This window comes from Tursiops truncatus, chromosome 5, assembly GCF_011762595.2.
Source record: "Tursiops truncatus isolate mTurTru1 chromosome 5, mTurTru1.mat.Y, whole genome shotgun sequence".
Taxonomy (NCBI): domain Eukaryota; kingdom Metazoa; phylum Chordata; class Mammalia; order Artiodactyla; family Delphinidae; genus Tursiops; species Tursiops truncatus.
Genome location: NC_047038.1, coordinates 130,609,350 through 130,621,896, shown reverse-complemented (window position 1 = coordinate 130,621,896; position 12,547 = coordinate 130,609,350). Strand labels below are relative to the sequence as shown.

Sequence of the window (12,547 nt, the reverse complement as noted above, 5' to 3'; positions counted from 1 at the left end):
TTGATTAGCATCCTCATGTATTTTGATGTGACCTGTATGTATATTCTATCTATGGGTTTTATCACAAATAAAAATGCAATCCTTCAAATGTGTTATAATTAAGAAGAAAAATGAGAGATTCAGAATGAAGAAAAGTGAGACCTGGATGACGATTCAGCTAAAGTATGAAAGCTTACTTCCTCTATGGTTTAAAACTAAGAAGGACGATAGACATCTTTTTTCATGGATAAATCAACACAACTAAGATTTTGAAATGCTTGTGGGCGGGCTCAGTCATATATATCAGGGAAATAAACAGCTTTTATTAGAGTTGCCAGATTTGACAAATAAAAATGTAGGATGCCTAGTTAAATTTGAATTTCAGATAAACAACGAGTAACTTTTTAGTATAGGTATGCTCTATGCAATAGTTGGCATTTGTGAAATATGTGGGACATATTTATACTAAATAAATGATTCATTATCTGAAATTCAAGTTTAATTGACTGTCCTGTGTTACATCTGGCAGCCCTACTCCTATTGATTTGGTTCTAGGTGGCATAGCAGTGGGATGGGGTAGAAAACTCTTATACATACGCACAAACATCAACCCATCATCTCCTTACTCTTTATTTTGAAAAATGCCAAGCCTTCAGAGAAGTTGGAAGGCCAGTACATGAGCACCTAAATTCACCCATGGTTAACATTTTGCCATATTTATCTCTTTCTATTTCTGTGTGCCTCTCTTCATATATATATGAAGAGTGCCAAGAGTGATTGCAGACATCACGGCATCACAATGTTCACCCCTAAACACTTCAGCATTTAGTATTAGAACAAGGAATTCTCCGACATGGCTGCCATACCATTCTTATTCTCATTCTCAAGAAATTCAACCTAGATATGATAATATTTTCTAGTACACAGTCCATATTCAAATTTTCCCAATTATTCCAATAATGTAATTTATTGCTAACTCATTTAACCCTCACAAAACTGTCAGCTAGGTTTTATTGTTCTCGCCCATGTTATTGACAAAGGGGCTGAGGTACAAAGAGGTTGAGCATCTTGTACCAGGTCACAACGTCAAAGCAGCAGCCTAGCTTTAGGATCTGTTGTTCTCTTGACCATTAGCGTATATTCATTAGGAATGCTATATTCATTAGTGCATATTCATCAGGAATGGATGTTGAGCCATGAGTGGGCAGGAAATCTCTAACGATAAGGCATTGCTGAAAAAACGAGACGTCCTCTATCACAATTTTCTTAGAACCAACTATGTTTTTTTATGACTTGAGCCCTAAAGAATATTTCCAAAGCAAGGATCCTCTGATATTTTTCAGGTATTTTGGTATACCTTTCTATATAGGTAGACTGGTATTGTGCAAAATGCACGAGCCCTGGAGTTAGGTGGGCTTGAATGATGGTGTTATCGAGAGTAAATGAATTTCCTTCCCTAGTCTCTGTTCCCTCACCTCCTACATGTGGAGTATACTCAGTGGGTTGCTGTTTAGAGTCCGACCCATTACGAGCTACTCAGATCATCACCTCTCTCCTCTCCAGTCCCTTCCTTTCTCCATCGAAACATTTAGGTGCATCTGATTGTAATAGAATTACCTGGTCATAAAAATTGTCTTTTGCGAACTCATAGATCATTTTTTTTCTTGTCCTAATGCCTCCTTGTAAGCAAAAGCTTTTCATGAGATGGAAGCCTTGGGAACAGTGTGATAAATACTATTTATTCAGCAATATAGGTAATCTTTACTCTTTATTTGTGACATTGTCACAAACTATCACAATATATCATAGAATCATCAAATCTTAGATTTGGCCAGCCACAGGGCACTTTGCTAAGACTCGGGTTGGACTGCAGTCAGTTCTTGCCCACATGGTCTATATGGAGACCATGCAAGGTTGTCAGAGAGCTGCTCTTCCATGTACCTCTTCCAGATACCAAGGTTTGGGAGACTTATGAGTGTCCTAGACCATTTAAAGAACATTGACCACATGGAGAGTTCAGACGGGCTTAGCTTATGTGAGATGATTCATGGTGACATGTAGGCCCTCACCAAGCAATGGGATGCTGACTGGCCTCCCAGCTCAGCCCACACCCCAGGGGTGGATGGCCTTGGGGTATTAGCATGGCCACAGGGTAGCTGCTTCTGAGAGATGACTCTGCCCCTCTCCCTGTGGTCTCCCTAGGCCCTATCCCCTCACTTCAAGTCCCTCTTACCTCCTCCAACATGATGCCTCAATCAATATCCTCCCCAGCTGGCAACCAGGGTGAGCCACGTTTAATCTGCAGGGAGCGCTGAATATCCCCCTTCCCCATTTCAATTTATTATTGTTACATAAATTCTATACCCTGCCTCTTTCATGGCTGACCCTGCTGATTTCCTATCACCCTTTCCTCTCTTACAAGAGTTTCATCTTGCAAAGCTAAAGCTTTAGTTTTCAAAATAATTGCTTCTGCTGAGAGTTTCAAGAGCCTATTCAGAACTGAAAAACAAAACATTGACTTTCTTTCCATTTGGATTCCTCTTATTAAAAAAAATCCCAATCCGGGACTTCCCTGGTGGTCCAGTGGTTAAGACTCTGTGCTCCCAATGCAGGGAACCCTGGTTCGATCCCTGGTCAGGGAACTAGAACCCGCATGCCACAACTAAGGGCCTACGTGCCGTAACTAAAAGATCCCACACGCTGCAATGAAGATCCCACGTGCTGCAACTAAGACCCAGCACAGCCAAAAAACCCCCCAAATCCCAATCCATCTCTAGGCAAAGTGAATCCCTCTGAGTGACAAAGAGAAAAAGTAATGAAAGTGTGAGAAAAGCAGAAAAATATAAATACATTCTTTTGAAAAGGATAGTCTAATGTCAAGAAATATGAGTCTTACTTTTAAAAAAAAAATCAATATTAATTAAAAGGAAATCATGAAGCAATCACGTGGACCTTTTGTTTATCCAAGTGCAAATACTTGTAAATATTTTCTGCCCTCAGTGGGTTAGATACTCATTAACTTGGTTTGTTGTTCTAAGAATAAAAGTTCCATGGAAGATGTATTCTGTTCTTTTTCAGGAGGCTTTCCCCCTGTATTTCATAACTCCCAGGGTCCAAGAAGATAAGACCTTCATCAGTGTGCACAGAATTTTGTCTTATCACTTTGTGTGTGTGTGTGTGTGTGGTACGCGGCCCTCTCACTGTTGTGGCCTCTCCCGCTGCGGAGCACAGGCTCTGGACACGCAGGCTCAGCGGCCATGGCTCACGGGCGCAGCTGCTCCGTGGCATGTGGGATCTTCCCGGACCTGGGCACGAACCCATGTCCCCTGCATCGGCAGGCGGACTCTCAACCACTGCGCCACCAGGGAAGCCCGTCTTATCACTTTTTAAAGCACAAATTCAACTTTCACTAGTTTAGTCATGGGTCAGAAACTTTCTCTGTAAAGGACCAGATAAGTAAATATTTTTGGCTTTGCAGGCCATATGGTTTCCGTCACAACTCTTCAAATCTGTCATTGTAGCAAAGGCCACCATAGACAAAATGTAAAGAAATGGGCATGGCTGTGGTCCGATAAAACTTTATTTGCTAAAACAGCTGTTGAGCCAGATTTGGCCTACAGGCCATAGTTTGCTGATTTCCATTTCGGATGACTATAAAGTCACAACCATAGAGAACTGATTAATTTAAAATTTTAGCTGTGGTTAATCACTTAGGATATAAACAAACTATCAGTGAACTCACTAAAAATGCAGTACATTTTCTCATATTTGATCCAGCCATCTGTGAGCTATCTCCTTTCTGCAGCTGCTTAATAACATGCTTCTGACACTTCCCGGACCTGAACACATCAAGAATGTTATTTATGTCTAATAAATAATATTTGAAGATACTATTTTCATTATCCTAATTATCTTTTGAAATTTTCTGACAGAGATTGTCAGGTACGTCTAACCCCTTAGCCAGCTGAGGGAAAGTTTGATTTTGATTCTAGCTGTAGGACAGTGATGGGGAATCAGCAGCACAACGTAAACCATTACTTACGCTGTGTAGAATGAGTTATCATCAAGTCCAGTACTGCTATGGTTCATTCTATGTCAACTTAACTGGGCCAAGGGGTGCCCAAATTAAACGTTTTCATTTCTGGGTGTGTCTGAGAGCATTCTTCTGGATGAGATTAGCATTTGAAGAGGTGGACTCAGTAAAGTAGATTTTCCTTCCCTATGTGGGTGGGCATCACCCAATCAAGGGAGGGCCTGAAAAGAACAAAAAGGCAGCTTCCTGCTTGGCTGCTTAAACTGGGACACCTGTCTCCTGCCTTGGACTGGGAATGACACCAGCTGCTCGTCTGGCGCTCAGGCCTTGCGATTCAGATTGGATTTACACCACTGGCTTCCCTGGGTCTCCAGCCTTCAAATGGTGTATCATGGGACCTACCAGCTTCTGTAATCATGTGAGCCAATTCCTCATAATAAGTCTCTTCCTATGTGTATAACCTATGGGTTCTGTCTCTCTGGAGAGAAACAGACTAATATAAGTACACCAAACATTTTAAGAGTAATTTTCAGTGAATTCTCAATGCCTGCATTGCTATCGGGACTGACTCAGGCACACTGTATTCTCCAAAGACAGCTTCGACACTATCTCCCCTTCCACAAGTCTTCAGCAATGTGACGTTGCCACTTCTCCCCAAGGCGTGGAACATATACCTACTCCTTTGAATCTGACTGCTTTGACCAATATCATGACAATGACTCTAACAGTTCCAGGCTTCACTTACTTCTGTTTTCTGCTCTTGAGAGCCTAGAGGGTCTCAGGAGCGGGGAAGCCCCCTGAGAAAGAGCAGAATGTAATTTGCATGGGAACCTCTACTATTAGACCAACAAATCCAGTTAATGAGCTTTTAACCCACTGAGTATTTTAATCCTGAGCTACCACATGAGAAGTCCAGTTGGTTCTGCTGGAGAGAGAGGTCATATGAAGAAGTACCAAAGCACTATCTTGGATGTGCAGCCCAATCAGGTCTTCAGACAAGTCCTGCCCCCATCCTGTCTGAGTGTCCCAAATGAGAGATCTGAGGATAGCACAGCACAGCACAAGTCACCCCACAGACACTTGAGAGAAAACAATCAATGGGTGTTTTAAACCACTAAGTTTAGAGGTAGTTTGTCATATGGCAATAGATAACTGAAACAAGAACAGACAAGCATAGAAAAAATTCTGAGAATTTGTGAGAATTAAGACAGTCATGAGAGGAGAGCTAAAATAAAATGATAACACAATACATATAAACACGAAGTTTAAAACCTGAGAAGACAAGATATGCCGAAATTAGGTATGAATATAGTATGTGTCCAATACGATGAATAACTAGCTGGTATATGTCATCATGTTCTGTCTCTTAAGAGGATACTTGGTCCTGCAAAACAAAATGGCAAGAACTATTTGGGAATGAGAGATATTTCCCTCCTGAGGTCACACAACGAAGCCTTACAGCTTCTTCCAGCAATGTCGCCATGTCCTGAAGGAAAAGCCTGGTATCATTATAATTACATGTTAACTACACCCTCTGAATTACACTTTAAGGTGTAGTAAGACATCTTTCTAATATAAAAATAAAAGCAAATTATATTGACATGCCTTCCCTTTGCCAGTAATAGCTGAATGGGTAAACAAATAGCCCAGAGAAATGAACACAGCCAGCTTCATGCTACTCCGTGACCCTTTGTGGTTCCGTATCTGGCTGAAATTTTTATGTACTTCTGTTGAAATTCCCAAACACTAAGAGAAAAAAATAATAAAAACTAAAAAAAAAACCCATAATTTGGAGGTAGATGAGAAAGTTGGTTGTAAGTGACGTTTTAAAACGTGACCTTTTTTAAACTCAGGATGAATATTGATCCTCATGAATGAACATATTTAAAACAGAAACATTTTCTTCTGCTAAAGACAGGGCAAGTCCCAGCACACCCATTTCACACTCTCTTCTGGAGACGAATGGGGAATAAATGATTCTATGAAATGCCTAAAGCCTTGACAAATCTGTAAGGGTCCATATGGTAAAGAGGAGATGCTCAACAAGGGTCCTTCTTTTCCATTCACAACACTGTGGAGATACCCCCACTGTTTCAGAAGGGAAAACTCAGTATTTGTTGCATATATAAATTAGAAAATAGAGCGTTATTTCAGTTAGTCAGAACCTATGGAAATACGCATAGTATATATTTATCTCTAACTGCCTATGATACAGAGAAATGTGTCACCTAATAATGTTAAGAATAAGTTGGGGACCAAGATCCCAGAAAATAAAAAGAGTTCTTACTATCCTAAGTTTTAAAAAATGTATATCAAGGGCTTCCCTGGTGGTGCAGTGGTTGGGAGTCCGCCTGCCGATGCAGGGGACGTGGGTTCGTGCCCCGGTCCGGGAAGATCCCACATGCCGCGGAGCGGCTGGGCCTGTGAGCCATGGCTGCTGAGCCTGCGCCTCCGGAGCCTGTGCTCTGCAACGGGAGAGGCCACAACAGTGAGAGGCCTGCATACAGCAAAAAAAAAAAAAAAAAAATGTATATCAAAACAATTGGACCTAGAGCACAAGTATAGAGAAGATGGATGGGAGGTTCCAGAAATAGATGGAAAAACAAAACAAGACAAAACACAAAGCCTCACTCCTGGATGAGGGTCCAGTAGCTGGAACAGATAGTGTAGGTTCCTAGTTAGCTCATAGTTTATGATTGTTCTCAATAAAGTGAAGGGTAAGAAATGAAAAAGCCAGCACAAGATGAAACAAGTTTCGTGGACTATTTCCATCTGAAAATCTCTTTGAGGAGCAGCTCCTTGTGTCAGCCCGGCCCAGGAGATTCCAGCTAGGTGCATCATTGGTGGAGATGTCTGTTCTTGAACCATGAACCAAGAACCAGAAGAAAGTTTGGGTCCATTTCCTGTTTTTCTCTAGTCCTTCTTAATTTTATTTTGTTGTCTTTTCCAATTAAATAGAAATAGTGTGAGGCTAGATTACCTTTTTTACAGAACCCTGGTCTTTATCTTTGATTCCTAAGAAATGTTATGGCAAAACTGTTTATTACACAAAAACATTTAGGAAACTTATGTTCAGTTTTTGAAGTTCAAGCTCAACCCAGGGGGCAAGCTTTAAGAGGGTAGCAGTAACACCTCTACTTCACAGAACTTTAGCAAATGATTATTCTCTGGTTTTCTCCCCATGGCTTCTTCTCGGCAAACTTTTAGACAGAAAGTTTGATAGGCTCAATATTTTTTTCTTTTTTTCTCTTCTTGCTTTAGTCAATTGTAGGTTCTAAATTTAAAGCCCAAGTTGCATTTTTATTTTTTGAGCTTTGAATTAATTTTAGCTTTGGAAGTATATATATATTTAGCTACTGCCAGTTTACTACTCGGTAGGACTGGTAGCTAAGTCAACTTTTCTCTTAACATTCTATGAGTTTTCTCTTATAGAACACAGATTCATCTAGATAGAATTAAACACTTTCCCATCACTTAAATAAAGGGGAAATCTCTTGCTAAATTTCTTTGGAAAGAAGGAAAGACAAAGAAAAAGCACATGTGAGAAATAATCTGAAACTATAATATTAATGAAAAAAAACCCTAACATTTCCTAAAGCTGCCCCATGTATGAGGCCCATACCAGGTGCTTACTTCTACCTGATCATTCAGAAGTATAAAGTTACTCATAAACTCTAAAGTTACGGAAGAGCGTAAAACCTTAAAACGCTGCGGATTTCCTAAGTGCTATAGAAATCTGTGAATAATTCATCGTGTTAAGAGAATATTAAAGTGAGGGTTTTTGTGGTATTCTCATCTGTCTACTGTTTATATAGCTGTATGTTTCTGTTCAGTCTTACGGTTGACTGATCACTGTTGTTTGTCCATTCCTTTCCTTTACTTCCATTTTCCTGTTAGCCTTTTTCTCTGTCTGCCAAGTCCTTTACATTTTGCTGAAATTCTGGTCATTAATATTTGTGATGTCTAGAGAAACAGCCCACCGTTTGCTCTTAAACTTCAACTCTATTATTTCTTTCAGCATTTCATTGATTTTTTTCCCTTCAACAATTGAGTCGTAAAAGAAGACATGGTTGGAAGATAAAGAGAGGACAGAAAAGAGATGCAGAAGGATGTCATCTGAATGCCAGATTATTATATAATGATGGGAAGAATGGGTGGGATGGGTAGCTATCATGTATTTATCATTTAGTTTAGACTTAGGAACATTTGTTGATTTAATGTTTATGCAGACTGTAAGAGACAGTATAGCGCAGTGGTTTTCAAACCTCATTTTGGAGCCTCATTGCTTAATTATAAATTCTGGCTTTTTATTTTTATTTATTTATTTTTTTTGCGGTATGCAGGCCTCTCACTGTTGTGGCCTCTCCCGTTGTGGAGCACAGGCTCCGGACGCACAGGCTCAGCGGCCATGGCTCACGGACCCAGCCGCTCCGCGGCATGTGGGATCTTCCCGGACCAGGGCACGAACCCGTGTCCCCGGCATCGGCAGGCAGACTCTCAACCACTGCGCCACCAGGGAAGCCCAAATTCTGGCTTTTTATATTTGCTGGATATATGACCTTAAGCAAGTGACTTAACTGCTTTATGTCTTATCACTAAAATCAGGGTGATAATAACAGCTACAATATAGAGTTTTTGTAAATATTAAATGAATTAATATACCACACTTAGAGGAATACTTGGATCATAGTAATCATTCAATGAAAGTTCAGCTTGTTATGATGCTCCCCATTCTCATATGGAGAAATTGAGGCTCACAGAAGTTCAATTTAGTTGCTTAAGCAATTGACCACAGCAAACAAGAGGTAGAGTCAGTATTTGAACTCAGGTCTGTTTGACTCCAAAGCTACCAGTTAAACGTCTCCACTGTCAATGACAATGTCAAATACTCTAAACCCCATGGTTGAACAACTGTGAGTCAGCAGCGTCCCCAACCTAAAAGCTAAAATTCTAATCCTGGCAAGAGTTTTAAGAACCAGCTACGTACACTCAGAAGAGGATCAAAAATAGGGATTCAGCCTGAACTAGAAAAGAAACCATTCTCTCAGCTAAGGCTGCCTAAGGGCTGCTTTCTTTGTTTTATTTTGGGTTTTGTCTGTTTTGAAAGTTAGGAGAAACTGGGAGTTTACATTTAAATCTCATTAAATATCATTTATAGTCTGTTAACGTTGTGTTTAGCTATTGGTAGTTCTTATCCCTTAGTATGGGTTAAACAATTCTTACATTATCTTTTATTGATGTTTCACATAAAGTTCTAATTACCCCTCCAGGTCGTATAATATTTTAGACTGAATGGAGCCTCCTGAACTACTGCAATCATGATTTTGGCAGCCAGACTGGGCCAACTACTGCCCCAGAAAAGCTTATTCCAACATGCGTGTGCCACTCGTTTCACTGAAAAAGTCAACGTCCTAAATTGACCACTTTATAACATTCACATACAAACCCAAACTCTCCATATTTCCCCCTAAACCACTCCTGCAGTTTCCCCCATAACAATACTAAAGAGCAACTTTGTTCTTCCAGTTGCTCAAGGCAAAAACCTCGGTGCCATCCTTGCTTCTTGATTTTCTCTCCCAGCCACATCCGGTCCGTCAGCCAATCCTACTGGCTTTACTGTCCAAATACATTCAGAACGTGACCACTTCTCACCACCCCTGGTGGTTCAAGTCCAGATTACTTCAAGAGCTCCCTCGCCGGTCTCTGCCTTTGCGTACTCAGTCCCTCCTTCAGTTCCTCCTTTGCCCAAGAACTCCAAGGGCTTCCTTCTCACTCAGGGTGAAGTCAGGGCCTCGCGATGACCCAGGGGCGCTACATCATCTGCCATTGAATACTTTTCTGACCTCGTTTCCTGCTACACTCCCTTCCTGCAGTCCATCCAGCCAACCTGACCTCTTCTCTGTCTTGGAACAAGCCAGCAGGCTCTTGTCCCAGGGGTTCTCCTCCTTCTCTTCCTTCCGCCTAGAATATTCTTCCCCTAGAGAGTCAGATGTCTACAGGTCTTTACTCAAAAGTCACTCTCTCAACGAGGCCCTCCTGGGCCTCACTATCTGAAATTTCAACCCAGGGAATTCCCTGGCGGTCCAGCGTTTAGGACTCTACGCTCTCATTGCCGAGGGCCTGGGTTCAAACCCTAGTCAGGGAACTAAGATCCCGCAAGCCATGTGGCGCAGCCCCAAAATAAAAATTAAACAATTAAAAATTTTAAAAAATAAAATTTCAACCCAATGTCCCCACTCTCAATGCTTGTTATTGTCCCCTCCCTGCAACACTTTTTCTTCTTAGACTTAGTCTCTGTCACTACCTAACATAACATTTTTTACTTACTCATCTTATTTATTGTCTGTCTCCCTGCCAGCTTATAAATTCCACGAAGACAGGGATTTTTTTTTCCTGTCTTTCATTCACTGCTGTTTCCCTAATGCTGGTCACATAATAGGCACTCAATGCCCTTTTGTTAAATGTTGCTGAAGTTCCTTCAGGCACAGTTGAAATTATAAGCTTTTGACATAAGAGGATAGCTACACTGTTTTCTATTTATAAACTCGTGAGTTATTCAGCCAGTCCTAGTTAATAGTTCTAAAATCAATTTTAATTATTTGACAACACGATACACCAAGCTGAGGTATTTATATTTTCTGTTTATCCCACTTTCTGGAACATTTGATAGCAGCTTTCTACCACAAAAACATTTTTAGATTAAAATGACTTTGCCCCCTATGGTTATCTGTGGGCACTGGTAACAAATTGTTTGCTAGCGCTAAGTGAGCCAGTGCTGATTGGCCATTGGGGACTCTAACAAACTTTAAATTTCAGCAGAATGCCCAGACACCGTTAATTCTGCAGAAGAACCCGGGTGTTCTGAAGGTCAAAGGCCCCCAGGTAATTTGGCTCTCTTGATGTTCTCGATAACAACTTTATAACATAGTTCCCATTTGTAGGATGCGTGCCGTCCAGGTAGGGAGCTGGCTTTTGAAAATGAATGCATATTGAAAGTGTTCTCTACTGAGCACACCTGAGTACTATTTAGTGCTTTGTTTTAGAAAGAGAAAGTGTGTTACCAGCTCCAGAAATGATCGACTGAACTTGGTGGTTTGGTAGAAGCTTTCCCTCTGCTTTGACTACCAACATTAGCAAGCACCACAGTAACTCAAAGACTTCAGTTTTACTCCACACCTTTGCTTATAAGACAGAATAAGGATAATATGATCAGACTTGTACTTTCAAACCTCATCTGTACTGATATTTCTAGTGATCAGCATTGTCATTTGATACTTGACTTGTACTGTCCTAACCTCTAAAATGCTTGGAAGCTAAATTATAGCTAGGATTAAGGTCCTTAAAATTGTATTAATTTAGAAGAGAATAGCCCAGGATTTTAGAATACATTTAAAAGTTATATTTATTTCTCCAAATAAAAGCTATTACCTTGAACTGGTTAAAGATTGCAACAGTATTTAGATTAGTTTTCCTGTTAAAAGTACTTTTCTCTCAAGTAATATCAAAGAGTGGTGTAAATTTTTACTTCTCATATTGGTTGCTATATGTCTGTGTGGTAGTTAGTAAAATACTAAATATCAAAACCAACAGATCAGTCATCCAAAATTATGTTGACTTTCTTTTTCAATCTAATGGCTACTTGACTTAAGTGAACTCACTAGATCCTCTTAGCATATAAACAGGTACCTTTATCCATAAGAAAATGTTAGTGTTTTAAACATCGTTTTGTGGATCCCAGTAAAATACTATGATTTGCTTTACATCAACTACATGTAGATTTTTCTGTAATAAGATAAAAGAGTAGAAACTTATTCAAGGTGCTGTAGAGTCTGGCGTTAGAGCTACATTGGCTGGATGCTAATCCCAGTTCTGCCCCTGAACACCTGGGAATTCTGGGACAAGTTACTTGACTTTGTGTCTATTTCCTAATCTGTAAAACAGGACTAGTAATGCCACCTAACTCCACAGGGTTACTGTGAAGCTCAATTAATTGAATATATGTCAAATTTTTAGAACAGTGCTTGGCCCACTTTAGTTTTCAATAATGTTAGCTATTAATATAACAATTACCTAAATTGTTTGGTCTCCAGCCCACAGGTGGCTTCCACCTCATATACCTTGCTAATGAGTACGAGGATATATATTCAGGCACAGGGCTGGTGGTGAACAAGATTTCATTCCTCACAGTAAAGCCTGCCACCCTGGCAGATTCATTTAGAGTCTGTTATGAGTTGCTATACTAACTTAATGTTATTCTTTTTTTTTTTAACTGTTTATTTTTTTAATGACAAAAGCTAACCTTTATTGAGCACTTACTATGTGCCCGGCTCTGTGTAAAGAACTAAGAATTTTTTCATCAGATACAAGTATAAGTATTATTCAGATCTTACAAATGAGGTAACCAAAGTTTAGAGAGTTTAAATGACTTGCCCAGGGTCCCTTGGTTATTAAATAACAGAGCCAAGAACTCAAACCCAGATCTAACTTTAAAACCTATTTCTTAACAATTTTGCTTTACTTCCTCTCTAAGAGATA

At 40.1% G+C, this 12,547-nt stretch overlaps 1 long non-coding RNA gene across 8 annotated transcripts in view; it reads right to left on the bottom strand.

The window, feature by feature from the left end:
- LOC141278828 (uncharacterized) overlaps positions 1 to 12,547 on the bottom strand; it is a 276,124-nt gene that overhangs the window by 117,406 nt on the left and 146,171 nt on the right. The gene's annotated exons all lie outside the window — the stretch shown is intronic.